This window comes from Oryctolagus cuniculus, chromosome 7, assembly GCF_051225735.1.
Source record: "Oryctolagus cuniculus isolate XC-2025 breed Fujian yellow rabbit chromosome 7, ASM5122573v1, whole genome shotgun sequence".
Classification (NCBI taxonomy): domain Eukaryota; kingdom Metazoa; phylum Chordata; class Mammalia; order Lagomorpha; family Leporidae; genus Oryctolagus; species Oryctolagus cuniculus.
The window spans coordinates 61789220-61813523 of NC_142873.1; the positions used below are offsets into that span (position 1 = coordinate 61789220).

The 24304-nt window shown below is 48.7% G+C and overlaps 1 protein-coding gene across 2 annotated transcripts in view; it reads right to left on the minus strand.

Annotated features, from left to right (window-relative positions):
- ELAPOR1 (endosome-lysosome associated apoptosis and autophagy regulator 1) overlaps positions 1–24304 on the minus strand; it is a 108430-nt gene that overhangs the window by 38920 nt on the left and 45206 nt on the right. The gene's annotated exons all lie outside the window — the stretch shown is intronic.

Consider the following 24304-nt stretch of genomic DNA (forward strand, 5'->3'; position numbering starts at 1 on the left):
GAAGGCAGTAGAAGATGAGCCAAGTCCTTGGACCCCTGCACCTGCGTGGGAGACCCAGAAGAAGGTCCTGGCTCCTGGCTTCAGAAAAGCACAGCTCCAGCCAATGCAGCCAATTAGGGAGTGAACCATCGGATGGAAGACCTCTCTCTCTTTCTCTCTGCCTCTCCTCTTTCTGTGTAACTCTGACTTTCGAATAAATAAATAAATCTTTTAAAAATATTTATTTTATTTATTTGAAAGAGTTAGAGACAGAGAGAGAGAGAGTCTTCCATCCACTTGTTCACTCTCCAAATGGCTGCAAGAGGCAGAGCAGGGCCTATCTGAAGCAAGAAGCCAGGAGCTTCTTTTGGGTCTCCCAGGAGGGTGCAGGGGCCAAGCATTGCTACCCCATGCCCAGGCACATTTGTGGCTAGTTGTATTGTAAGTGGAGTTGAACCAGTGCCCATATGGGATGCTGGCATCTGAGGTGGTGACTCTACCCTCTATGCCACAATGTTGGCCCCAGTATGAATCATTTTTAAAGGCACGTTTTTGGTAACTCTTTGCTACTATGTATAAACAATGTCCTGATAGGACATAAATAAGAGAAGGTTGGAAACAGGTGAATTTTTTATTACTAGAAGTATGAGCAAGGGCATTCCAATGGAAGAACATTCTAAATGGAAGGGCTGATCCACAAAGAATTTATATAAGGTTGCAAAGAGGTTGTATTTCTATTTCCCCATGTTCCTCACACTCCCTTCTTCCCAGAAGGATTCTGAATTCCCACTTGGGTTCTGTGAAAATGTCATATTTATCCCAGGCAGGAGATGAGCTCTTATCACGCGCGCTGGTTCATGCCTCATTTCTCTGTGCAGTGGGAATCTCACAGTTCACTTGCTTCAGTTGAACTAAGAATAGACCGAATAGCAACAACAGAACAGCCAAATCAAGCATTAAATAAAACAACAAAAAAAAGCACTTGTCGGAAGAAAGAAAGCACAACTGATTTGCCAAATGTCCTTGAACATTTCTTGTTCCTTTAAATCTTGTAACAAACAACAGACTGTGGAATTAATGTCGAGTTTGAATGACAGGTTTTTTACAATCTGCACTTCCCTGAAACCCTATTTAAGCCCAAGGGAACTTTGTATTACCGTACCTGTGAGAAAAATAGGATGCTAACCCCCACCAACCCACTTGAAAGTATGAAGGAATGACATGTATAACTGCAAGAAACGGAGACTGAAAATGAGACTGCTTTGAAGTTGGCTAATTAATATATCAGGATCCAAAGGAGAAAGTGTTAGCTTTCAGAAGAAATAAACACACTGCATCTCATCTGTTCTAAGCTGTGTGTTTAACATCCACAAAACCAAGGTGTGTCTTAGAAATGGCCCAGGAACCCTTGGGTTGATATTTTAACTGGTAGAGCCTTTTATGTCTCTGTGGCATCTAAAGAGTGGCGTCTCAGACTTGTTGAAATACTGTAAACATGTCAGTTCTGCTCTTGTGGTTGAAGAGACGTGGGAACAGGAGAGAACAATTTTCTATTTTCTTCTAGTATAAATATTTACCAAACCCAGGTTGCGTGCCTGGCTCGTAGAGGGACGAGATGTGCCCTGTGGGGCTCAGGACAGCAGCACATAAAGTCCGCTTTCACCTGCAGGGAGCAGGTGCAGAGCAGGGGGAGGAAGTCGGGAGAACGGGGAGACCAACTTTTGACCAGAATCTTCGGCTCTGGATTTAGGTGTCAGTGTTATGCACAAAATAAGAAACATCAGGATGGGGATTCTCCTACTCCTGGTTACTCTCTCTTTCTGGATCCTTTGTGCCTCATAATTTTAGTCTTTTCCTCATCCCGGAGGACTCCAAGGATAAACAAGGCAACTACCCAGGAAGCACACTGATGCCAGTCCTGAAAATAATGCCTTTTTTTTTTTTTTTTTTGACAGGCAGAGTGGACAGTGAGAGAGAGAGACAGAGAGAAAGGTCTTCCTTTGCCGTTGGTTCACCCTCCAATGGCCGCCGCGGCCGGCGCACCGCACTGATCTGATGGCAGGAACCAGGAGTCAGGTGCTTTTCCTGGTCTCCCATGGGGTGCAGGGCCCAAGCACCTGGGCCATCCTCCACTGCACTCCCGGCCCACAGCAGAGAGCTGGCCTGGAAGAGGGGCAACCGGGACAGAATCCGGCGCCCCAACCGGGACTAGAACCCGGTGTGCCGGCGCCGCTAGGCAGAGGATTAGCCTAGTGAGCCGCGGTGCCGGCAAAATAATGCTTTCAAAAGGGTTTTGCTGGGGCTGGCACTGTGGCATAGCAGGTAAAGCCGCTGCCTACAGTGCCGGCATCCCATATGGGCACTGGTTCTAGTCCCAGCTGCTCCATTTCCCATACAGCTCTCTGCTATGGCCTGGGAAAGCAGTAAAAGATGGCCCAAGTCCTTGGGCCCCTGCACCCACTTGGGAGACCCAGAGGAAGCTTCTGGCTCCTGGCTTCCGATCAGCACAGCTCTGGACATTGCGGCCATCTGGGGAGTGAACCAGCAGATGAACGACCTCTCTCTCTGCCTCTGCCTCTGCATCTCTGTAACTCTGCCTTTCTTTAAAGAAACAAACCAAAAACAAACAACAAAAATAAGGAGGGCTCTGCTGCTGCAAGCATGAGGGGTAGACCAAAATCCAGACTATGTAAATTGCATGGCAAACTGCATGAAGAAGGCAGAAGGAATGGAGCGTTCTGCCTGCGGACATCGTGCCGCTCATTTGCCTGGTGCTCTCACAGCTCCCAAACCCCTCCACAGCTCCCTGGAAGGCAAGCAGAGTGGGGGTTGCTTCCTTCGCTGTACAGATAAGAGAGCTGACTCTCAGGGGAGTGAAATAGCTTGTCCAAGGCCACCTGTAAGTCACTGAGCTAGAACCCGGGCCACCAGGAATCCCCCACTCTCGTGGATCTGATCCAACGCAGACAGACCCGGCCAAATGTAACAGCCAAGTCCAAGAATTAAATGTGCTGGTGTTGGTTGTCTGCCAGCAGCCACACTCGCATCTGAGGCCTGAGAATCGGTGAGAAAATAGCTAATCTGTCAGAGCAGATGACTTCAGGCCACTCTGACTACATGTGCGTCTTGGAGGCTCACAGGCCAAGTCCGCTCCTCTTCACTGTCTTTCATTTGGTGCTCCCCTGGGCCCCACGTGGGTGGCAGGTTTGCTGGGAAAATGGTGGTCCTGAGCCTTGGAAAATCCCCCTTCCAATTTGTGCTAATTTATGTCATGCCCCTCGCCATCCGGCGTGGCTGGCTCTGCTGCAGCTGTTTCAAAGCTGAACTACACTTGGAGATCACATCTTTCAAGGATAAGCTTGGAGAGAGCTGAGACTTGGCCCAGGGCTAAAACTGGCAGGACTCCTCAATTATAGTCGGTGATCTATGGACAAATCAATTCCCGACAGGACCTCCACTCATCCAGCGATCTGTCTTTGAAAGTGCACAGTCAGCATAACACACAGATTCACAAGGGGGACACAGACGCACACAGTATCTACTCACGTACCCAGCACACAATTCCTTCCTCCCTGCCGTACACAATTACAGGACACACAGCAGAAAGTGGCTTGCCGCCTGTTCAGCAGGGCGACGGGGAAGGGTTTAGGGATGAAGGGTGGGGATCTTTAGTTAACCCATCCCATCCCTGTCCCACCAACATCACCCAGCCGTGCGACACTCCTGGACACAGAGTTGGACTCTGCTGTGCCCAATACTGAGCTGTCTGTAGATAACACCAATGCTTCAGCTCTGGAAGAACAATTCACTCAGACCCGAGATATGTGCCGTCTTTGCTGTGTAAGACCAATTGCTGAAATGACACTATTACAGCTGATATTGTGGTATAGCAGGTTAAGCTGCTGCCTGAGACACAAGATCCCATATCGGAGTGCAGGTTTGAGTCCTGGCTGCTCTGCTTCCAATCCAGTTCCCTGCAAATGTGCCCAGGAAGGCAGTGGAAGATGGTCCAAGTGCTTGGGCTCCTGCCATCCATGTGGGAGATCCAGATGGAGTTCCTGGCTTCAGAATGGCCCAGCCCCAACCATCACCACCATTTTGGGAGTGAATCAGCAGATGGAAGCTCTCTCAGTCTCTCTTTCTCTCTCTGTAAACTCTGCCTTTCAAATAAAATAAAATAAATCTTTAAAAGAAAAGAAAAGAAAACAGACTTTCAAAAGAAATGATAATAATAATATTAAAATTTCCAAATCAGGATGATACCTGGATGGACACCTATTTTTCCTTATACCTTTACCCCCTTTCTTTCAAAATCACATTTCTTTTTTAAAAACGTGATTATCAAAGTAATAGATTAGAGACCAGAGATCAGCAGCAGTCTATGGGTTAGATGCTAAGAAGGTATTTGGTTGCCATTTACTATGAAGACAGGTAAGGGTTAAGCTGGATGAGCTGATGACCAAGTGATGCAAGGCCCAGAAGCACTGGATTAGCCTCTTTGGCCCAGAAGTACTGGGTTAGCCTCTTTGGCGGGCCACAAGTAGACAAGTTGGAAGTGACTCCACCCTCCTTTCCCTGTGGGTCTCAACTCCCCTAAGCCATAGCTGTCTCATTAAAAAATAAGGATGGGTAGACATATTGCACAATGGGTTTAAACACTTCTTGGGATGCCTACACCGCATATTGGAGTGCCTGAGTTTGAGTCCTGGATATGCTCCTAATTCCGACTTCTTGCTTATGTGCATCCCGGGAGGCCACAGGTGACTTGGATCCCTGCGACTCACACGGGAGACCCAAATTTAGTTCCTGGCTTCTTGCTTGTAGCCCTGGCTATTGTGGGCCTTTGGGAAATGAACAACTGAATGGGATAACCTCTCTCTCTCTTTCTCTCCACCTTTGAAAATAAATAAACAAAAAACCATTTTTGAATGGGTACATACAGACATACAGTACCTGCCACACTGGCATGGCCCATGGCTGCCGTATGTGATTGTGCAGGCTATTCGCAAAGACACCACGCTCAGGGAATGAGCTGAGATTGAAATCTAGCTCCAGCTCAGCATGGTAGGTGAGGTGCCCTATTACGGGGCTATCTATGCCCAGAGAGGAAGTGTTTCCACGTGTGCAACAGGTCTACCATGAGCATAATAAAGATGATGTAGGTTAAACACTTAGTGCAATAGGTTTCTTTTTTCATCTTCAAAACAACCCGATGAGGTAGGAGCTGTTATTTTGCCATTTTACAGATGAGAAAATTGAGGCAGTTGAGAAGTGAAGTCACTTGCTCAAGGCTGCACAGCCAGGATTGGAACCTACTGCCTGTGCTCAAGGCCGCTGGTGTTTGAAAGCAGCCTGTGTACTTCTCTCACTCACAAAAGGTGTGCAGCTCTGTGGCCGGCTCTCAGGAGGCTGGAAACTTTGCAAGGAGAGCCAAGGGGGTCAAATTTTGCAAACGAAACCCAAGGGGAGAAGACTCAAGCCCTAAGCCATATGGAGTGGAAAGCTGGAAGGCATGGGAGACTCACTGGAGCACCTTCACTACAGTAGAATCTGTGGGTTTTGCCTGCCCAGTGCACATCCCCCCTCCACCAAGGACAGCACCCATTTGGAAGTAGGTCCTCCATGGCACATATGTCTGGGTGGGGTTGTCAAACGAGGGGGCCCACTCTCCCCTGCCCCAGGAGAGGCATGTGACCTGAGCTAGGCCAATCAGACACATTCCCCACCCACCGGAGAGGAGACCAGAGAGCTGAGGACATTTAGCCACTGAGTAGGGGTCTGAAGTGAGTCAGAAGTGAGGGAGGGGTGGGCTGGAAATGAGGGCAGCTGGGTATAAACGCCCCTCCTTACTTCCCAGTCACCTTAGGCTGCCCTTGGTGCCAACTCTCACTCTCAACCAAAATCCACAGCAGTTACAAAAATAAAGATTATGCCAAGGGAAATGAGCTGACCACAGAGGACAACTCTTGGACAGAGTAGCCAGAGACAGAAAGTAGGCCGGCAGATGGGGAGAGGGAGATAGGAAAAAATTATTTAGTGACTACAAGGTTCCAGTATTTAAAACTTTATTTATCTACTTATTTATTTGAGAGGCAGAGAGAAAGAGTCAGGTAGATAGGGAAAGCAAGCACCCATCTATGGTTTACTTCCCAAACATCTACAGCAGCTGAGGCTGGGCCAGGCTGAACCAGGAGCCAGGAATTCAATCTGGATCTCCTCCCACATAGGTGGCAGGGACCCAAGTACCTGCTGCCTCCCAAGGTCTGCATTAGCAGGCAGCTGGAATCAGGAGAGGAGCTGGGACTCAAACCCAGGCCCTCCAATCTGGAATGTGAGTGTCTGAACAGGTGTCTTCATGACAAAACCAAACACCCATTCCTAGAGTTTTCAGTTTTTCATGACGAAGAGTCCCGTACGTGAGTGGTGGTGACAGTAGCACAATAGTGTGAATGTACTTAATGCCACTGAACCATATACCTAATGACAAGGTGTTAAATTTCGAGGCCAACACTGTGGCCTAATGGAGTTAAGCCTCCACCTGCAACGGCAGCATCCCATATAGGCACCGGTTCAAGTCCTGGCTGCTCCCCCCGAGTCCATGTTCCTGATAATGGCCTGGAAAAGCAGCAGAAGATGGCCCAGGTGTTTGGGCCCCTGCATCCATGTGGGAGACCCGGAAGAAGCTCCTGGTTTCCGCCTGGACCAAACCCAGCTGTTGCAGCCATCTGGGGAGTGGACCAGTGGATGTAAGATCTCTCTCTGTCTCTCCCCCTCTCTGAAACTCTGACTTTCAGATAAATAATCTTTTTTAAAAAACAGATGTTAAGTTTCATATTATGGATATTTACTACAATTTAAAAAAAATTAACAGATTACAATGCAGTTTATGACACAGGTATCCCATATGGAAGCAGTGGTTCAAGTCATGGGTGCTTTGCTTCCCATCCAGCTCCCTGCCAAAACACCTGGGAAGGCAGAGTAAGGTGGTCCAAGGCCTTGGGTCCTGCCACCCATACAGAGGACCAGGATGGAGTTCTGGGCTCCTGGCTTCAGCCTAGTCCATCCCTGGTTGTTGCAGGCATTCAGTAATGTTAGGAAACTGGTGCAGTTGTAGCCAGGTGGCCCCATGGCCCAGCTACCTGAGCCAGGCTCCACCCCCATCCTAATGGGATTCGCTGCTCCTGCTTCCCTGCCCGCCCTCAGGCAAAGTTTTAAAAGGGCCTGTTCCTGAACACGTGTTCTCTTGGCCCTTCTCTCCTGCTCTCTCTTGGTTCTTCTCTCTAGCCTCCTCCTCTGGGCTCTTGGCTCTGCTCTCCTCTCTCCTCTTCTCTGCTCTATCTTCTCTCCTTGCTAGCTCCTCTCCTCTCTGTTTCTCTCTTATATTCTCTTTCTCTCTTTTTTCCTTCGCCGCCCCTTCACTCCAGTCTGTAGGGTGTTCCCCAATAAACCCTTCCCCTTACTCCGGTGTCTGGTGTGCTTTGCGACGGCTAACATTAAGATATAACACAGTAAGAGGATCGGTGGACAGAAGATCTCTTTCTCTCTCTGTCTCTCCCTCTCTCTCTCTGTCCTTCTGCCGTTTGAATAAATAAGTAAAATGTTTTTTCTTTTTTCAAAGGGTTATTCCACAGATCTTGGGGCACATGCTCTAACTCAGATACCTCAAAAAGGAGAAATCTACTGATTTGGTAGCCTAAATTTAAGGAACATCTCCAAAATTATATATTATATATGTGTGTGCGTGCATGTGTGTGTGTTGTACAATTATAATCCAAAGACTCACCAAGACGGTGAAGCAGAAGGCAGCAGGCAGTGTGAACATCATGGCAGTGGTGATTCCCCGATGCTCATGTGCTTGCTGTTAACAAGTTCCAAAAGCATTGCATTGCCATTGCACAAATAAATATTAAGTGCTAAAAATGATTTTCAAACCTCCTTCCCTAGTAGAATTAAAATGCTTAAACTTTGGAGACATTATTAACTTGGAGTGTGTCAGGTCTCCTGCATCCTAGGTGAATGGCGTTCACTTACTTGTTCCACATTCAACAAGCCCTTACTGAGCCGGGTCCTGCTGAAGCAGTGTCTGCACCAGAGTCCCAGCTGTCCCGGAGCTTTGTGTCAGGGAGTGCGGTGGCAGGCATGAGGTGGGGAGGAAACGGGCCTTAAACACATCTTGTGTCCTCTAAAAGTCGTGGAAATGCGTATTACTTTAAAACTATGCATCGGTTTCAGGTTTTTTTGTTGTTGCTGTTGTTTTGGGTTTTTCTTAGTGTGCAACATGTCTGATAGGATCTGGCTTGAGGCACTGAGAAGAGCAAGTCAGCAGTTTGAGAAGAACCCCACCAGAGCAACATAAATTCTGCTAACGTTGAAGCAGGAAGAAACAGGTCATCGTGAAGCTTGGATGGAAGACTGGTGAAATCATGATGCATGAAAATTTTCTGGGGACAATGAGCCCCCAAAGAAATCCACAGTTCTCAAATGATGACTCATTTTAAGAAGGGACAAGATAATATTGACAAAGAAGCCCAAACTGGCAGATCATACACACCAATTTGTGAGGGAGAAAAAAAATCATCTTGTTCATGCTCTAATTGAAGGGGACCAACAATTAGCAGCAGGAACAATGACCAACACCAGAGACCTCTCAACTAGTTCAGCTCACACAGTTCCGACTGAAAAATTGAAGTGGAACAAACTTCCTGCTTGATGGGTGCCAGAGCTGTTACATCTAGTTCGGCTGCAGACAAGAGCAGAGACCTCAAGGTAAATTTTAAACAGTCAGGATCAAGATCCTGAAGCATTTACACAAGGAACTATGACAGGAGAAGAAACACTGATTTACCAGTACAATCCTGAAGACAAAGCATGATCAAAGCAATGGCTACGAAGAAGTGGAAGTGAAAGACGGGCAAGAGAAAAGGTCATGGCAACAGATCTGGGAGATGCTCAGAGCATTTTTCTTTTCTTTTCTTTTCTTTTAAATTTATTTGACAGGTAGAGTTACAGACAGTGAGAGAGAGAGACAGAGAGAAAGGTCTTCCTTCCATTGGTTCACCCCCCAAATGGCTGCTACGGCTGGCGCTATGCTGATCCAAAGCCAGGAGCCAGGTGCTTCTTCCTGGTCTCCCATGGGGGTGCAGAGGCCCAAGCACTCCTGGTCTCCCATGTGGGTGCAGGTGCCCAAGCACTTGGGCCATCCTCCACTGCCCTCCCAGGCCACAGCAGAGAGCTGGACTGGAAGAGGAGCAACCGGGACTAGAACCCAGCACCCATATGGGATGCCGGCGCTGCAGGCGGAGGATTAACCAAGTGAGCCACAGCACCGGCCCCTTCTTTTCTTTTTAAAGGTTTATTTATTTATTTGAAAGGCAGTTACAGAGACAGAAGGAGAGACAGAGAGAGAGCTTCCATCTGCTTGTTCACACCCCAAATGGGCCAATCCAAAGCCAGGAGCCAAGAGCTTCTTCCAAGTCTCCAGGAGTGTTCAGGGGCCCAAGCACTTGGACCATCCTCTGATGCTTTCCCAGGCCATAGCAGGGAGCTGGAGAGGAAGTAGAGCAACCAGAACTTGAACTGGCACCCATATAGGATGCCAGCACCGCAGGTGCTAATTTAACCCACTATGCCGCAGTGCCAACCCACTCAAACCATTTTTCTTACTGGCTTTATGGGGGTCCAAAGAACCATAAATTCTGCTTACTAGGAGAATCTTTGAGACAAATATAGCAGAAAACACCCAGAAAAGCTTCCCCAGAGACTCCTTCAGCACCCCAACAACACTCCAGGTCACTCCTTTCATTGAAAAAGGTAATTTTGTGAGCATTTCAATGGAAAATCATTATGCATCCACCTTCCAGTTATGATCTGGAGACTTCTGATTTTTTTTTTGTTTCCTAATTTGGAAAAAAAAATTGTTAAAGGGCACCATTTTGCTTTAATAAATGCTGTAAAGAAGCTTGCATGGACATAGTTAGATTCCTAGGGCCCTCAGCTCCTCAGAGATGGACAAAATGCCTGGTGTCATTGCTGCCAGTGTCTTGAACTTGATGGGGTGTACGTTGAGAAATAAAGTTTATTTTTTTTAGGATTTTATTTATTATTTGAGAGAGTTACAGATAGTGAGAAGGAGAGACAGAGAGAAAGATCTTCCATCCACTGGTTCCAAATGGCCACAATGGCCAGAGCTGAGCCTATCTGAAGCCAGGAGCCAGGAGCTTCTTCTGGGTCTCCCGTCTGGGTGCAGGGCCATCTTTTACTGCTCTCCCAGGCCATAGTAGAGAGCTGAATCAGAAGTGGAGCAGCCGGCAGCGCAGCTAACTAGGCTAATCCTCCGCCTACGGCGCCGGCACCTCAAGTTCTAGTCCCAGCTGGGGTGCCGGATTCTGTCCTGGTTGCCCCTCTTGCAGTCCAGCTCTCTGCTGTGGCCAGGGAAGTGCAGTGGAGGATGGCCCAAGTCCCAAGTCCTTGGGCCCTGCACCCCATGGGAGACCAGGAGAAGCACCTGGCTCCTGGCTTCAGATCGGCATTGGGGGGTGAACCAACGGAAAAAAAGGAAGACCTTTCTCTCTGCCTCTCTCACTGTCAAAAAAAAAAAAAAAAAAAAAAAAGTGGAGCAGCCGGGACTAGAACTGGAGCCCATATCGGATGCTGGTGTCACAGGTGCAGAATTAACTTATTGTGCCACAGTGCAGGTCCCAAGTTCATAGTTTTAATTTTTAGCTTTTAATCCCATTTTCCATGAGCTGTTTGACATCCCCTCCTATGTTCTTACTTGCCTTTCCTCTACCAGGAAAAATCTTGATGTCTGAGGACTCTGGGGAAGACAGTTAACACACATCTCTGACTCCAACCCAGCACTAACCACTGCACCACAGTGTTTCCTTTTTGATGGATGAGGATTTGAAAGTCGTGACAAGCTTGTCCCCACACACATGTTTAGCCTCGTTGCTTAGAAATAACCTCTGCAGCGGTAGAGCTGAGAAGGCAGAGATGCCAGGCTAGAACTGCCCAAGGCAGAGGTGTTAGGTGATGTTGTGGGGGGATTTGCTGTTCTACCAGCCTTTGTTCTGGCCAAGACTGCTTGTAACTAGCAGCCCAGACTGGCTAGAGAACCAAAAGGCTGCTCCGGAGTTATCATGGGCACTACCTGGCCTGCAGGGGCACCCAAGGTCAGCGAGGGCTCAGGAGGGTGCAGCCCCATTGAATCTCAGTGTCCTCATCCATACAATAAGAAAGCTGGACTTTGGTCTAATTCTAATTTCTATTGTTTATTTTTTAAATTTTTCTTTATATATATATATTTTTAAAGGATTATTTTATTTATTTGAAAGAGTTAAAGAGAGAGAGGTCTTCCATCTGCTGGCTCACTCCCCAAATGGCTGCAACGGCCCAGGGCTGAGCTGATCCGAAGCCAGCAGCCAGGAGCTTCTTCCAGGTCCCCAACATGGGTGCAGGGGCCCAAGCACTTGGCCCATTTTCTACTGCTTTCCCAGGCCATAACAGAGAGCTGGATGGGAAGTGGAACAGCTAGGGTTCGAATCGGCATCTATATGAGATGCCGGCACTGCAGGCCGGGGCTTTAATATACGGCACCACAGCACCAGGCCCCTAATTCTAATTTCTAAGATCCCTTCCAATTCTAAGTCCTTATTATTTGGTGCTGTCCCTTCGTGGAAATCTGTCCTTCCTTCCATCTTCCTTCCCGTTTCTTCCAAAATAGCACATCTTAGTTGCAAAAAATAATTATCGGAGTAATACATGTTAAATGTAGAAAAGACAAAATACAGACCAAAATAATAAGAGAAAATCTTCCACAGCTCCACCAGACAGATAGCTACTTTTCACAACTTGCTATATTCCTTTCCAGATTTCCTCTACCTGCACATGCATTTTAAGAACAAAATGAAGATCACATTTGATCTGCACAGTTCTGTATTTTGACTTTTTCTTCCTTCAATTTCAGGTCACTAAAAGCACTTTCCCACATCTTCAATGGTTGCACTAGAGTTTCCCTCACCGTTTTCTGATTATCGGACACTGAGCTTTGTCCACTCACCCCCTTGTTTTGGATCACACTGCAGTGATGTTTTCTATTTCTGATTGTTTCCTTTGGATGGACTCCTAGAAGCAGGATTACCAGCTTAAAGAACATGAGTTTCTTTAATATCTGTGACCAGGAAGGGGGATTTCTAACAGAAAATAGACATCCCTATTTTTTAAGGCTTATTTATTTATTTGAAAGGCAGAGTTACAGAGAGGCAGAGAGAGAGAGAGAGAAGAGAGAGAGAGAGGATTTCCATCTGCTGGTTCACTCCCCAAATGGCTGCAATAGCCAGAGTTGTGCCGATACGAAACCAGAAACCTAGTGGTTCTTCTGGGTCTCCCACGGGGGTGCAGGGGCCCAAGGACTTGGGCCATCTTCTACTGCTTTCCCAGGCCAAAGCAGAGAGCTGGACCATTAGTGGAGCAGCCGTGACTTGAACTGAAACCACCATGGGATGCCAGCACTGCAGGTGGCAGTTTCACTTGCCACAGAGTCATCCTATTTTTTAAAAAAATAAAAATTTATTTGGGGCTGGTGCTGTGGCATAGTGGTCTAAGCCTCTGCCTATGGCACTGGCCTCCCATATGGGTGCTGGTTCATGTCCTGGCTGTTCCTTTTCTGATCCAGCTCTCTGCTACGGCCTGGGAAAGCAGTAGAAGATGGCCCAGGTCCTTGGGCCCCTGTACCCATGTGGGAGACACATAGAAGCTCCTCGCTCCTGGCTTTGTATTGGCTCACCCACTGCCATTGTGGAATCTGGGGAATCACCCTGTGGATAGAAGACCTCTTTCTCTGCCTCTGCCTCTCTGTAAGTCTGACATTCAAATAAATAAATAAATCTTAAAAAAAAAAAAACCTTCCCAATTTCTGTCATTCTCATTTCACCTGCTCCCACTCATGCCCTATTAAGCTCCACCCACCCCTCCTCACCTGAGATCATTTGTAATAGTTCTCTTTTAAAGGAAAATATCTGTGCAATGAAATGTACAAATCTTAACTCTGCACTTTTGAGGCTAAGAAGAGACAACTAGGGGAGGGGGTACCTCCTGCCACCTGCACCCCACAGAAGAAACAGGTGGGGCCAAGCAGGTGCCTCGCATCTGGAGTGCATAGCACAGCGGCACAGGTCGCTGTGGGTTTGTCTTGGCTGGGGCAGGGAAACAGGTTCCTAAATAAACCCGGACTTTGCCTGGAGCCAACCTGGGAGCCGGGTGTGTGTGTGTGTGTGTGTGTGTGTGTGTGTGTGTGTGTGTGCTGCCTCCTGCTCTCCCTCCATGCACAGGTTCACCACCATTCCCTCTCACTGGCCCTGAAAAGATGAATCCTTGGGGGAAGATGTCAGGATGGGGGCAGGGCCGGCTAGGCAAATGCTCCTGAGCTGGGTGCAGTGGGGTCAGCAAGAGGTCACTGACTCCATTGCAAGCCATTCTTTGCTTAGCAAGTACTCGACTCAGATGGTGGCAGATCCCATCCATTAGTCCCAGGTCAATGGAAGCCCTCTGCTACTCTGGCACCCTCCAAAAGTTCCCTGGCTGCCAGGGAGAGGCCAGCTCTTTGCTGGGAGGCAGGAAGGAGCTCCACTTTGCACAGGATCCTGGGAAACTGCTGTCAGAGTTGGAATCCTCGGTCCCCTGGAGGAGACTGTCTCTGGGCCCTGCCCCAGCTCGGTGCTCTCCTGCACCCTTGGGGTGCCGCGCCCAGGATTTGGGTAGATGGTTCTGATGAGGCTCTGGGGCATGGCGACCTGGCTTGTCCCATTGTGCAGAGAGGAGGGAGGGCCTTTCCTATTGTTCCCCAGCTGGCTTCTCCCTGTCCTCCTCCCCACCCCCGCACTCTCAGCCGTGTCTCCTTGCTCCCAGGGCCTGGTCCTGCCAGCCCTAGGTCTCCCATGTGGACGTGAAAATTGCCAGTGATCATGCTGAAAGCTCCCCTTCTTGGCCTCTACCCCAAGACAATCAGAGTCTCTTCTGTCTCTTCTTCCCCCTCCTCCCTCTTTGTTTTCTTAATTTTAAAAAAAAATTTTTAAAAATTATTCGCAGGGCAGATATAAAACTGACAGAGCTCCCACCTGCTGGTTCACTCCTCAAATGCCCACTCGGAGACAGAGGTGCCCTAACGGACATCTTAACCCACTCTTCTAGGCCTCAAGACTTAAGCGTTCACCTCATTTGGAAGGAAGTCAGGTGAACAAACCTCCCACAAGACCTGGACCCTGGGCAAGCAGGTGAGGAGTTTTAGGAGCGTGCATTCCACTGAGCTCCACGGTGGTCCTCGGATCCCCTCGGAGGTCTGTTATCCCTACCCCATCCCCACCCCATACAGGATGACACTGAAACTTGTCACAATCTACTACTAATTTTAAAATACTTTGATATTTCATCAAACCAGAGCTGTTCACTATTTAAAAATTTATTTTATTTATTGTAAAGGCAGACTTACAGAGAGAGAGAGAGAGAGAGAGAGAGAGAGAAGTCTTTCATCCTTTCATCCTCTGGCCCACTTCCATGACCACAAAGGCCAGAGCTGGGCCCATCTGAAGCCAGGAGCCAGAAGGTTCATCTGGGTCTCCCACTTGGATGCAGGGGCCCAAGCACTCGGGCCATCTTCCACTGCTTTTCCAGGCCATTAGCAGGGAGCCCGATCGGAAGAGGAACAGCCAAGGCTGGAACCGGTGTCCATATAGGATGCCGGCAACATAGGCAGTGGCTTTACCCACTGTGCCACCATGCCTGCCCCAGGCTGCTCACTTTTGAATACGGAGCCTGAAATCCTTTAACCCAATGACTTTTAAACCATGTTCTAGAGCCTAGCGGTTTAGAAAGCCAGCCCCTTCAAAGGGGGAGCAGAGAGTCCCTCCAGTGATAGAGCAACACTTTTGTTTTTGAATCTCTTTTAAACACTTAAGGCTTTTGAGTTGAAATTGTGTTTGAGGCGTTAGTTTCATACAAGGGAGGAGCTGGGATGTCAGAGTCTCTAAGGACTCAAGGTTGCTCAAGGTGGCACTGTGGGCCCTGAGGCCAACCTGCAGGGTCAAGGGTGAAGCTTTGACTTTTCTTAACCACCCACCAAGCCCCTTGTTATCTTTACCTGCAAGTGAGACCCCCTCTCTCCCAGGGCAGGCACCAGACCCAGTGGAAGCCAAAGCAAATGAACCACAAGCAGGCTGGCCCTGCTGGGCGACCCGATCCTGCACTGTTGCCTGGCAACACGGGGCCAGAGCCCTGGGCTCTCGGTCCTCAGCACTCAGCCAGCACCCCTTCCTTCAGTATTGCTCTGTTCTGCTCTGCATTTCCGGCTTCCATTGCCTGGGCCAGCTGGGACCTATTTCTTGCTGTCCAACCTGTCTGAGTTCCTGGGAGACACTGGCCAGGTTAGTGAGGAACGCGGACAGATGTGGTGCTAACAGCCACCATGCGGGGGCACCTCTGAGCACCCATGCATGGCTTTCTGGGCTGCACTATCCATCTTCTTCCGTCCTCACCAACCCCCACCTTTTTTTTTTTTTTAACTTTATTTATTTTGAAAGTCATAGTAACAGAGAGAGAGGAGAGATAGAGATCTTCCTTCTGCTGATTTACTCCCCACATGGCCGCAACAGCGAGGGCTAGGCCAGCCTGAAGCCAGGAGCCAGGAGCCTCTTCTGGGTCTCCCATGTGGGTGCAGGAGCCCAAGCATTTGGATCATCCTCTGTTGTTTCCCAGGTACACTAGCAAGGAGCTGGATGGGAAGTGGAGCAGCTGAGACTCAAACCAGCGCCCATATGGGATGCTGGCGCTGCAGACAGCAGCTTAATCCGCTGTGTTCCAGCCCTGGCCCTGACCAGCTCCCTTGAAGTATGACCGAGTTACTCTTGGTGCCTTGGCCTCCTTCATAGCTACAACCCACTCGGTCTGTGTCCCACCAAACTACTGATCCCTCAAACCCAGAAGGAATCTTAATTTTACTCAAGATACTCAGCGCCTTCGAATACACTTTTGATTAGTCATTCACTGTGCTGTTTCTGCCCCATTCACATCCCAGATCAGACGGCAGCATCATAAGAGCGTGGGTATTTGCTTTCGTTCGTGGAGATAGTCCAGATCCCCACACAGTAACTATCCATATTTGTCAAATGACTGAATTATGAGAAACGGTGAGGCCCCAGAAGCACACCTGGAAGGACTGGGAGTGGAGCCAAGCAGTCTAGACCCTGATCTTCTACAGCAAGGTTGTGGGTCAGTCGTTAGATCTCCCTCATCTATATGACAGGGATGATAACTCCCTCCTAAGATGACTAAATAGATTCCTCCCAAAACTGAGCCACACCCATTTCTCAGGATGATCGGGAGATTGTATTCAGGAAAACTTCTCTGTAAATAGGTTAAAGGATAAAAAGGGGGCCAGCACTTTTAGCTAGGCACAGTGAATTTAGCCCCTGTGGCATCCCGAATGGTCACCAGTTCAAGTCCTGGCTGCTCTATTTCTGATCCAGCTCCCTGTTAATGTGCCTGAGAAAGTAACAGTAGATAGCCCAAGTGCTTGGGACCCCGCAGGGGAGACTTGGATAGAGTTCCAGGATCCTGGATTCAGTATGGCCCAATCCCAGCTGTTGCGGCCATTTAGGGAATAAGCCAGCCGATAGAAGATATCTGTGTGTGTGTGTGTGTCTCCCTCTCTCTCTGTAACTCTGCCTTTCAAATAAATAAGTCAATCTTTAAAAAGAAAAAAAAAAAAAGGCAGCTATGGCTCAGCCATCCCTGAGGGGCTCCCAGCATTTCCCCCTCCTTCTGGCAACAGGGAAGACAGAAAGGAGCCCCCCCCCCCCCCCCGCCACCTTTCTGGCCTAAGAAGGATCGGCCCTGGGCAGTTAGAGCCTCCCCGGCTTCCCTTGGATGTTCACTGCCAGCCCTGACTCACCTCCGGTCTAATCCCAGCTTCTCACACATACGCAACAACAGCTGTCCCCAGTGTTTTTCCGCCAGCAACTCCCCAGAGCTAATCTCTCCGAGACAAGGACTCGTCTCCGGCATTAATGACACCGACTGCAGCCACACCACCAGGTACAGAAGGTTTTCTGTCTTGGTCATAAAAATCCCTAGGATTAAAATGGCTTTGTAGCCAAGAAGCAAAATGTCCCTTGATAAATTCTAATCCCTTTCAGATGGAAGACAGTGTGGGACTCACATCTATTTGCAAGGCAGGACTTTATGTGATTATATTTCAAAGATGTGCTTTCTCTCAATTTTTAATGAGATCAAAATATTGCTTTTAATTATTCTTTCTCCTGAGCTTTTAATCATCCACATGAGAATCAGGCCATCTGAACCCTGGCCTATGCAAAGCTCTCCAAGGACATGGCCTGCCTGAATGTTAGCTATTTATGATGGGGAACCTGAACCTGGAGGATGGACTTGTAGCCTGGAGAACCACGTCAACAGACTGGGTCTCTGGAACTCCACTGGAGCAAATCTCTGTGAACAGCAGCAACACCACCAGTTCCTAGAACACTATTTCTCAAACTAGGGTTCCTGGACCCCTGAACATTCCCACTTATGCTTTCAAGAGGCCTCAAGTTCTCTAAAATATCTCTTTAAAATATTAGACTTTAAATTTTAAAGCAGTTTTAGGTCCACAGGTAATTCACCTCCCCTCTTAAAAATACTGGCTCCCAATTGACCTCAAGTTCAAACATCACAAGCAGCTGAACCTCACTTTCCCTTTTTAAGATGAGATATAAATTACAGACCCTAAAATTTATTCTGTTAAGTTGCACAATTTAGTGGTTTCTAGAATATTCACAAGGTTGTACAACCATCATTATTATTTAATCCCAGAATATTTTCATCACCCACCATGAAGGGAAATGCAGGGGGATGGCACTGTGGTGCAGGTTAAGCCATGGCCTGCAGTGCCAGTTCGAATCCCAGCTGCTCCACTTCCGATCCAGCTCTCTGCTGGTGCACCTGGGAAATCAGCCAAAGATGGCCCAAGTGTTTGGGCCCTTGCACCCACATGGGAGACTCAGATTAAACTCCTGGCTCTGGCCTGGACCCGCCATGATCACTGCAGCCATTTGGGAAGTGAACCAGCAGATGGAAGATCTCCGGCTCTCCCTCTCTCTCTGTAATTCTGCCTTTCAAATAAATAAATAAATTTTCTTAAAAAGAGAAAGAAAAATGTAGAACGTGATTTGCAGGGGCTGGCTCTGTGGCATAGCAGGTAAAGCTGCTGGCTGCAGTGCTGGCATCCCATATGAGCACCGATTCGAGTCCCAGCTGCTCCACTTCGGATACAGCTTTCTGCAATGGCCTGGGAAAGCAGTAAAGATGGCCCAAGTCCTTGGGCCCCTGCACCCACGTGGGAGACCCAGAAGAAGCTCCCTGCTCCTGGCTTTGGATCAGCACAGCTCCAGCCATTTCAGCCATCTGCGGAGTGAACTAGCGAGTGGAAGACCTCTCTCCCTCTCTGCTTCTGCCTCTCCGTAACTCTGCCTTTCGAATAAATAAGTACATCTTTAAAAAAAAAAAAAAAGTGATTTGGCCGGTGCTGTGGCTCAATAGGCTAATCCTCCGCCTGTGGCACCGGCACACCGGATTCTAGTCCCGGTCGGGGCGCCAGATTCTGTCCCAATTGCCCCTCTTCTAGTCCAGCTCTTTGCTGTGGCCAGGGAGTGCAGTGGAGGATGGCCCAAGTGCTTGGGCCCTGCACCCCATGGGAGACCAGGAGAAGCACCTGGCTCCTGGCTTTGGATCAGTGCAGTGCTCTGGCCGCAGCGCGCCAGTCACAGCGGCCATTGGAGAGTGAACCCACAGTAAAGGAAGACCTTTCTCTCTGTCTCTCTCTCTCACTGTCCACTCTGCCTGTCAAAAAAAAAAAAAAAAAAAAGTGATTTGCAGTCATTCCCTATTTTGCCCTCTCCATAGCTGCTGGCAGCCCTGAATCCGTTTTCTGTCCCTTAGGATCTACCTCTTATGGACATTTCTTTTTTCTTTTCTTTTTTTAGAAAGCTTTTATTTAATAAATATAAATTTCATTGGTACAGCTTTTGGAATATGATGGTTCTTCCCCTCATCCCCACCCTCCCACCCCAACTCCTGTCCCACCTCCTACTCCCTCTCTCATCACATTCTTCATTAAAATTCATTTTTAATTATCTTTATATACAGAAGATCAACTCTATAGTAAGTAAAGATTTCAACAGTTTGCACCCACACAGACACACAAAGTATAAAGTACTGTTTGAAGACTAGTTTTACCGTTAATTCTCATAGTACAACACATTAAGGACAGAGGTTCTAGATGGGGAGTAAGTGCACAGTGACTCCCGATGTTGATTTAACACTTGTTGATTGACACTCTTATGTATGACATCAGTGATCACCCAAGGCTCTTGTCATGAGCTGCCAAGGCTATGGAAGCCTTTTGAGTCCACAAACTCCGTCATTATTCAGACAGGGCCATAAGCAAAGTGGAAGTTCTCTCCTCCCTTTAGAGAAAGGTACCTCCTTCTTTGGCAGCCCCTTCTTTTTGTGGACATTTCATATAAAAGAATCATGCACTATACTGTCTTTTATTTTTTCATTAATTATTTTTAAAGGCAGAGTTACAGAGGAGTCAGAGGGAGAGAGAGAGAGAGGTCTTCCTTTGACTGGTTCACTCCCCAAATGGCTGCAAAGGCCAGGGCTGGGCCTATCCAAAGGTAGGAGCCAGGAGCTTTCTCCAGGTCTCTCACATGATGCAAGGACCTAAGCACTTGGGCCATCTTCTGCTGCTTTTCCCAGGCCATTAGCAGGGAACTGGATCGGAAGTGGAGCAGCCAGGACTAGAACTGGCTCCCATATAGGAAGCCAGTGTCTCAGGTAACAGCTTTACCCGCTACGCCACAATGCCGGCTGTGGGTGATCCTGTGCCCGGCTGGGAGATTGCCTGTCTAGCCCACGTAGGAGGTTAGCCTGACTGCTGGCAGGTGGCAGGAACCTCAGGCACCGCCCCACCTCCCCGCTGCCGCTGCCTTCTGTTGAAGAGCCTTGTAATTGCCAATACGGTAAACTGCTCCTGGGTGTGGCCCAGGCCTATTAGGACCACCTGGAAGCCTACGTTGATCTTCAAGCTGATTGGAGAAGCGTAGCAGCGCCAATATCAACTTTATCCTATGGAGTTAGTGTTGCCCTGAATTAGCTATGCCCCCTCTCCTCTACCTGCCCTTTAAAAGGTGTGCTTGATTGTTAATAAACGGACATGTTCACCGCAACTTGTCTCTGGTGCTTCTTGTCAAAGAACGCCATTGTTGCTGTTGGCAAGGCTCACTAGGCTAATCCTCTGCCTGCGGCGCCAGCACACAGGGTTCTAGTCCCGGTCAGGGTGCCAGATTCTGTCCCGGTTGCCCTTCTTCCAGTCCAGCTCTTGCTGCGGCCCGGGAGTGCAGTGGAGGATGGCCCAAGTGCTTGGGCCCTGTACCCGCATGGGAGACCAGGAGAAGCACCTGGCTCCTGGCTTCGGATCAGCGCGGTGCGCCGTCCGAAGCGCGCTCACCACAGCTGTCATTGGGGGGTGAACCAACGGAAATGGAAGACCTTTCTTTCTGTCTCTCTCTCTCTCTCACTGTCCACTCTGCCTGTCAAAAAAAAAAAAAAAAAAAGAACACCGTTGCCCCACCATCGCAGCAGAGCAGTGTGTGAGCCTCGCAGGACGAGTCCTCAGCTGGCTCCCAGTATATGGTCTTTTGTGTCTGGTTTCTTTTATTTGGCATAATATTTTTAGGGTTGTCATACTGTTGCATCCATGTGTCAGTATTTCGTTCCTTTAAAGCCACTGGTGGTTTACTTTCAAATGTATTCTTCCAAATGTATTCTCTCTGACAGAATCTCTGTTTTCTTTTTCTTATTTTTTTCAAGATTTATTTCATTTATTTGAAAGGCAGAGTGATGGGGTAGGCATGGTGGGGGAGGGGAGAGAGACCCTCCTTTTTTTTTTTTTTTTTTAAAGACATGTACTTATTTGAAACGCAGCTGCAGAGAGGGAGACGGGGAGAGAAACAGAGAGAGAGCTTTTATTTTTTAAAGGCGTATTTATTGATTGATTTGGAAGGAGTTGCAGAGAGAGATCTTCCATCGGCTGGTTTACTTCCCAAATGGCTGCAATCACGGAGATGGAGAGCTTTACCCAGGCCTCCCATGCGGGTGCAGGAGCCAAGCACTGGGGCCATCTTCCCTTTCTTTTCCAAATGTATTGTCAGGGAGCAGGATCAGAAGAGGAGCAGCCAGAACTCCAACTGGCATTCCAATACAGCTGACAAGTGGTGGCTGAACCTGCTGTGCCACAACGCCCGCCCCCAAATCCTGTTTTTGTCAACACTACTCACCTGTAGGCTGGTCCACCTGTGTGAGCTCACCAGTCCTGACTGTGCACCAGAAGCTTGACATGGACTACGATGGAATATCCACTCCATGGAAATCAGCAAACACTATTTATTTATTTTAATTAATTTATTTTTTGAAAGGCAGAGTTATAAAGAGGCAGAGGCAGAGAGAGGTTTTCCAACCCCTGGTTATTCCTCAAATGGCTGCAATGGCTGGAGCTGTGCTGATCTGAAGCTAGGAGCCTTGAGCTCCTGGCCAGGAGGCTAGAATTCTATCCAGGGCTCCCACACAGGTGCAGGGGCCCAGGTATTTGGGCCATCTTTCCCAGGCCATAGCAGAGAAGTGGAGCAGCCGGGACTAGAACCGGTGCCCATATGAGATCCCAGCACTGTAAGTGGTGGCCTTACCTGCTACGCCACAACATGGGCCCCATCAGCAAACACTATACATCATGGCTTCCCTTCACCAGCACACCATGACAGTATCCATTTACTCCTAATTCCTTTTTTTAAAATTTTTTTTAATTTATTTTTTGATAGGTAGAGTTAGACAGTGAGAGAGAGAGAGGAGAGAGAGAGAGAGAGAGAGAGAGAGAGAAAGGTCTTCCTTTTCCCGTTGATTCACCCCCAAAGTGGCCACTATGGCTGGTGCGTTGCGGCCGGCGCACTGCCTCGATCCAAAGCCAGGAGCCAGGTGCTTCCTCCTGGTCTCCCATGCGGGTGCAGGGCCCAAGAACTTGGGCCATCCTCCACTGCCTTCCCGGGCCACAGCAGAGAGCTGGACTGGAAGAGGAGCAACCTGGACAGATTCCAGTGCCCCAACCAGGACTAGAACCCAGGGTGCCAGCGCTGCAGGTGGAGGATTAGCCTAGTGAGCCGCTGCACCGGCCCTACTGCTAATTCCATCACTTTCTTTAATTTGCTCTTTTCTTCAGCTTCTACTTATACATCATCTTACACTTATACGTGACTGGTTCAATCCAAATCCTATCCTTTTATTTATTTATTTACTTATTTGAGAGATAGGGAGTTTCCAACCGGCGGTTCACTCCCTACATGCCTGAAATGTCCAGGGCTGGACCCGACCAAAGCCAGGAGCTAGAATCACACTCCAGGTCTCCCATGAGTATGGCAAGGACTCAACAACATGAGCCATCACGTGCTGTTTCCCAGAGTGTGCATTAGCAGGACACCGGAATCACAAGTGGAGCCAGGACTTGAACCTAGGGACACAACAGTCTTAACTGCTAGGCCAAGTGCATGCTCCTAGCCTTTTCTAAAGCTCCCTGGGGCCAGCATTGTGGCACAGTGGGTAAAGCTGCCGCCTGCAACACCACCGCTCCACCTCTGATCCCGCTCTCCACTAATGGCCTGGGAAAGCAGAAGAGGATGGCCCAAGTGCTTGGGCCCCTGCACCCACGTGGGAGACCTGGGAAAAATTCCTGGCTCCTGGCTTCAACCTGGCCCAGTCCTAGCCATTGAAGCCATTTGGAGAGTGAACCAGCGGATGGAAGATCTCTCTCTCTCTTCTCTATGTCTCCTTCTCTCCCTAACCCTCAACTCCCTTAACACCAACTGAAGATTCTTTAGCAGGATTTTTGAAGCTGAGAGTATAGGGAGAAGGCTGATGCAGCATCTGACCACCATGAGCAGGAGTTGACCCTGCCATTGTGTTTCTCAAATGATTCTGACCCTTGGGGGAAAATGTTCTTTAAAGGGAAAGTAGAAAATCAGAAGTTCTAACCTAATGATGGAAGAAACGTGGCAGATGCAGTTTGCCCTATGGTATTTGACATTCTACCTGTGCTTCATAAAGGGATCTTAAAAAAAAAGATTTATTTATTTACTTGAAAGAGTTACACAGAGAGAGAAGGAGAGGCAGAGAGAGAGGTCAGTCTTCCGTCCGCTGGTTCACTCCCCAGATGGCTGCAACAGCTGGAGCTGGGCCAATCCAAAGCCAGGAGCCAGGAGCTTCTTCTGGGTCTCCCACGCGGGTGCAGGGGCCCAAAGACTTGGGCCATCCTCTACTGCTATCCCAGGCCATAGCAGAGAGCTGGATCGGAAGTGGAGCAGCCGAGATTAGAACCAGCGCCCATATGGGATGCCAGCGCTTCAGGCCAGGGCATTAACCCACTGTGCCACTGCACCACAGCGCTGGCCCCATAAAGGGATCTTATCAGCTACGTGCACACCTATGACATATGAGTGCTCTGAGCCAAAGACAGGGCATAGACACCAGGGCAGGTGCCTCTGCACCCAACAAATGAGAACTGCACCTGGTGCAGCTAGGGATGTCTGTGTTGTGTTTGTAAGAGAGGCTCACAGTAAAGACCCCAGGCAACTCTGGGACAAAGTCTCAGCCCCGGCTTTTGGCAAGTGCCACCAACTAAGAGTGTGGCCCAGCCTCTGCCATCCCCAGGTGAACCAGAGATGAGTGAGTGGAGGATCATCTTGGGGAAACCAAGGCCTCCTTGGCCAATCTGATGCCCAAGGCAAACAGAGGCTCAGCCACAGCCCGGGCCCAGGTCGGGATGCGGGGTTGTGGAAGTGGGCATGGGTAGCTAACTTTAGAAAAGACTCCAGGTGGTTGACAACATTTCTGCATAAGTGGAATCCGGCCACCATCCCATAAATCTAGAATTTCTGTGTTCTCGCTAATTTGACCTTTGTTAGGGAAATAGCTAAGAATTCAGAAAAGTCTGTACACTGGTAAAGGAGGAAAACAAAGTGAAGATCTTTCTCATGATACCTTTATAATTTTTTACTAGATTAGCAGGTGGATATTTTACCTGTTAAAAAAAAATGTCAAATCTGAATGCATCGCCTTGCCTTCGTCGTTGGCTACTGCACGGTGACCGGGATTTGCAGCTGATCCTCTAAGTGAAAGCATGAGAAGAAAGGACGGGGCCCTGTCTCCACATCCTGTAGTCGGCTCTGCCCAG